At 50.3% G+C, this 5,000-nt stretch overlaps 1 non-coding gene across 1 annotated transcript in view; it reads right to left on the bottom strand.

Moving 5' to 3' along the window:
- LOC125798635 (18S ribosomal RNA) overlaps window positions 1–1,444 on the bottom strand; it is a 1,866-nt gene extending 422 nt beyond the window's left edge. Inside the window, exon 1 of the ribosomal RNA XR_007437428.1 lies at window positions 1–1,444. This exon is cut by the window's left edge and continues 422 nt beyond it. This is a non-coding gene — a ribosomal RNA (18S ribosomal RNA).
- Between the last annotated feature and the right edge of the window lie 3,556 nt (window positions 1,445–5,000).

Here is a 5,000-nt window from a genome sequence, read left to right as displayed (position 1 = left end):
CTCTAAGAAGTTAACCGCGACCGCGGGGGGCCGCGTAACTATTTAGCACGAAGGAATCTCGTTCGTTATCGGAATTAACCAGACAAATCACTCCACCAACTAAGAACGGCCATGCACCACCACCCACAGAATCGAGAAAGAGCCATCAGTCTGTCAATCCTTTCCGTGTCCGGGCCGGGTGAGGTTCCCCGTGTTGAGTCAAATTAAGCCGCAGGCTCCACTCCTGGTGGTGCCCTTCCGTCAATTCCTTTAAGTTTCAGTTTTGCAACCATACTCCCCCCGGAACCCAAAGACTCTGGTTTCCCCGCACGCTGCCCGGCGGGTCATGGGAATAACGCCGCCGGATCGCGGGTCGGCATAGTTTACGGTCGGAACTACGACGGTATCTGATCGTCTTCGAACCTCCGACTTTCGTTCTTGATTAATGAAAACATTCTTGGCAAATGCTTTCGCTTTCGTCCGTCTTGCGCCGGTCCAAGAATTTCACCTCTAGCGGCGCAATACGAATGCCCCCGGCCGTCCCTCTTAATCATGGCCCTGGTTCAGGAAACCCACAAAATAGAACCGGAGTCCTATTCCATTATTCCTAGCTCAGGCATTCAGGCGAGTTTGGTGCCCGCTTTGAACACTCTGATTTTTTCAAAGTAAACGCTCCGGACCCCTGAGGACCGGACACCCAACCAAGGGCATCCGGGGGGCGCCGGGAGGCAGGGTCTGGGACAGGCGGTAGCTCGCCTCGCGGCGGACCGCCAGCCCACTCCCGAAGTCCAACTACGAGCTTTTTAACTGCAGCAAATTTAATATACGCTATATTGGAGCTGGAATTACCGCGGCTGCTGGCACCAGACTTGCCCTCCAATGGGTCCTCACCCATGTGTTTAGGATACGTTCATTCCGATTACAGGGCCTCGAAAGAGACCTGCATCGTTATTTTTCGTCACTACCTCACCGTGTCGGTAATGGGTAATTTGCGCGCCTGCTGCCTTCCTTGGATGTGGTAGCCATTTCTCAGGCTCCCTCTCCGGAATCGAACCCTGATTCCCCGTTACCCGTGGTCACCATGGTAGCCCCCTATGCTACCATCGACAGCTGATAGGGCAGACATTCGAATGAGACGTCGCCGCCGCGGTGGGCGCGCGATCGACCCGAGGTTATCTAGAGTCACCAAAGGGCCGGGGGAAACCCTCGCGGGTCCCCCCGGGTGGGTTTTGGGTCTGATAAATGCACGCATCCCGGCCCCCCCGAGAGAGGACCGGTCAGCGCTCGTTTGCATGTATTAGCTCTGGAATTACCACAGTTATCCGAGTAACGTGTGGAGCGATCAAAGGAACCATAACTGATTTAATGAGCCATTCGCAGTTTCACTGTACCTTCCGTGTGCACTTAGACCTGCATGGCTTAATCTTTGAGACAAGCATATGTTACTGGCAGGATCAACCAGGTTGCTGCGAGTGGTTTTTGTCACAGAAAAAACCATTGGTTCTTAGAGGGGAGAGGGATCGGCCCCGTACCGTCCGAAGACCCCCCGGGGAGGGGGGGACGGGCGGAGAGGCTCGTCCGAGCTCACCCCTCATTGCTCCCAGTGGAAATTAGTGTGGCAACTCCGCTGCGCGAGTTCCCGCTTGCTTCGGGGATAACAAGGAAACGCTCGTTCCGAAACCGGGGGTCCGGAGCTTTTTGAAGCCGGGTGCTGGAGCTCGGTTGGGCGCGAGGACCACCCGAGGCATCCGAGTCCGACGGCTCCGGGCCGACCGGTTATCGTGTTAGGGCAGATTGATATATAGACGGGCCGTCTACGACTCCCTCGGATAGGTTCGGAAAGGTCCTCCCCCTGACGGAGGACCCCCCTGGAGGCTAACCCGCTGGGTCGGGTAGGAACGCACCGCGCACAGTGGCCACGGAGGGCCGCGCGGTTGCCTACCCAGGCGGGCTCGGTAGTCCATTCGGTCGGGTCAAAATAATAAAAGAGATACCCCCCCTGGAACCGTCTCTGGAAGTTTTGGTTTTTCCTCCGTACCGCCTGGGGGGCGGGGGGCGGGACGGAGGCCGACCTGCGGAGCTTCATGGTCGGGTAGGATCGGGTCCGTGTTATAGTGTCCAAAAATCCGCTTTGGAACTATTAATGGGGCTTTATTTAAGCTCTGCCATGCTTAGAAATGAATGGAGAATCATCTCCAGTGCTTGGACCCCTATAGATTGCCACTCTCCTCAACAGTCCGACGGCACCCCTTTGAAAAACCCCCCGACGAAAAATCCTCCAGAGCGCGGGCGAACTCGCTCCGAGGCCGACCGGAGTGCACCTTCGTCGGGCAAGGGAGTCGGGCGAAGGGGGTCAGAAATCCTGGAGCTCGCCACCCTCACTAGTTTTTGGCGTGAAATGGTAGACCAAAAGTGGGGACTTAGAAAAATTTCGCACTTTTTCGACCTACCACTGGTAGACCGAGTGGGACTTAGTCATTTTTTCAGCTTTTTCGGGCCTACCACTGGTAGACCAAGTTGGACTTAGTCATTTTTTCAGCTTTTTCGAGCCTACCACTGGTAGACCAAGTGGGACTTAGTCATTTTTTCAACTTTTCGAGCCTACCACTGGTAGACCAAGTTGGACTTAGTCATTTTTTCGACTTTTCAGAGCTACCACTGGTAGACCAAGTTGGACTTAGTCATTTTTTCAACTTTTCGAGCCTACCACTGGTAGACCAAGTTGGACTTAGTCATTTTTTCGACTTTTCAGAGCTACCACTGGTAGACCAAGTTGGACTTAGTCATTTTTTCAACTTTTCGAGCCTACCACTGGTAGACCAAGTTGGACTTAGTCATTTTTTCGACTTTTCAGAGCTACCACTGGTAGACCAAGTTGGACTTAGTCATTTTTTCAACTTTTCGAGCCTACCACTGGTAGACCAAGTTGGACTTAGTCATTTTTTCAACTTTTCGAGCCTACCACTGGTAGACCAAGTTGGACTTAGTCATTTTTTCAACTTTTCGAGCCTACCACTGGTAGACCAAGTTGGACTTAGTCATTTTTTCGACTTTTCAGAGCTACCACTGGTAGACCAAGTTGGACTTAGTCATTTTTTCAACTTTTCGAGCCTACCACTGGTAGACCAAGTGGGACTTAGTCATTTTTTCAACTTTTCGAGCCTACCACTGGTAGACCAAGTTGGACTTAGTCATTTTTTCAACTTTTCGAGCCTACCACTGGTAGACCAAGTGGGACTTAGTCATTTTTTCAACTTTTCAGAGCTACCACTGGTAGACCAAGTTGGACTTAGTCATTTTTTCAACTTTTCGGAGCTACCACTGGTAGACCAAGTGGGACTTAGTCATTTTTTCGACTTTTCGAGCCTACCACTGGTAGACCAAGTTGGACTTAGTCATTTTTTCAACTTTTCGAGCCTACCACTGGTAGACCAAGTTGGACTTAGTCATTTTTTCGACTTTTCAGAGCTACCACTGGTAGACCAAGTTGGACTTAGTCATTTTTTCAACTTTTCGGAGCTACCACTGGTAGACCAAGTGGGACTTAGTCATTTTTTCGACTTTTCGAGCCTACCACTGGTAGACCAAGTTGGACTTAGTCATTTTTTCGACTTTTCGAGCCTACCACTGGTAGACCAAGTGGGACTTAGTCATTTTTTCGACTTTTCGGAGCTACCACTGGTAGACCAAGTGGGACTTAGTCATTTTTTCAACTTTTCGAGCCTACCACTGGTAGACCAAGTTGGACTTAGTCATTTTTTCAACTTTTCGAGCCTACCACTGGTAGACCAAGTGGGACTTAGTCATTTTTTCAACTTTTCGAGCCTACCACTGGTAGACCAAGTTGGACTTAGTCATTTTTTCGACTTTTCAGAGCTACCACTGGTAGACCAAGTTGGACTTAGTCATTTTTTCGACTTTTCGAGCCTACCACTGGTAGACCAAGTTGGACTTAGTCATTTTTTCAACTTTTCGAGCCTACCACTGGTAGACCAAGTTGGACTTAGTCATTTTTTCGACTTTTCAGAGCTACCACTGGTAGACCAAGTTGGACTTAGTCATTTTTTCAACTTTTCGGAGCTACCACTGGTAGACCAAGTGGGACTTAGTCATTTTTTCGACTTTTCGAGCCTACCACTGGTAGACCAAGTTGGACTTAGTCATTTTTTCGACTTTTCGAGCCTACCACTGGTAGACCAAGTGGGACTTAGTCATTTTTTCGACTTTTCGGAGCTACCACTGGTAGACCAAGTGGGACTTAGTCATTTTTTCAACTTTTCGAGCCTACCACTGGTAGACCAAGTGGGACTTAGTCATTTTTTCAACTTTTCGAGCCTACCACTGGTAGACCAAGTTGGACTTAGTCATTTTTTCGACTTTTCGAGCCTACCACTGGTAGACCAAGTGGGACTTAGTCATTTTTTCGACTTTTCGGAGCTACCACTGGTAGACCAAGTGGGACTTAGTCATTTTTTCAACTTTTCGAGCCTACCACTGGTAGACCAAGTTGGACTTAGTCATTTTTTCGACTTTTCGGAGCTACCACTGGTAGACCAAGTTGGACTTAGTCATTTTTTCGACTTTTCGGAGCTACCACTGGTAGACCAAGTGGGACTTAGTCATTTTTTCAACTTTTCGAGCCTACCACTGGTAGACCAAGTTGGACTTAGTCATTTTTTCGACTTTTCGAGCCTACCACTGGTAGACCAAGTTGGACTTAGTCATTTTTTCAGGTTTTCGCACCAACCAGTGGTAGACCAAGTTGGACTTAGTCATTTATTCATTTTTTTCGACTTTTCGCACCTTCCACTGGTAGACCAAGCTGGACTCACCCAGGCCTGGGCCTCAGTCCTCCACCCAGCCCTGGGCCTCAGTCCTCAGCCAGTCCCCTGGGGAACCAGCCCTGGAGGACTCACCCAGGCCTGGGCCTCAGTCCTCAGCCAATCCCCTGGGGAACCAGCCCTGGAGGACTCACCCAGGCCTGGGCCTCAGTCCTCAGCCAGTCCCCTGGGGAACCAGCC

This window comes from Astyanax mexicanus, unplaced genomic scaffold (assembly GCF_023375975.1).
Source record: "Astyanax mexicanus isolate ESR-SI-001 unplaced genomic scaffold, AstMex3_surface scaffold_67, whole genome shotgun sequence".
In the NCBI taxonomy this organism is placed as follows: domain Eukaryota; kingdom Metazoa; phylum Chordata; class Actinopteri; order Characiformes; family Acestrorhamphidae; genus Astyanax; species Astyanax mexicanus.
Note: the sequence above shows the minus strand (reverse complement) of the source record. Positions and strands in the feature narration are given on the sequence as shown.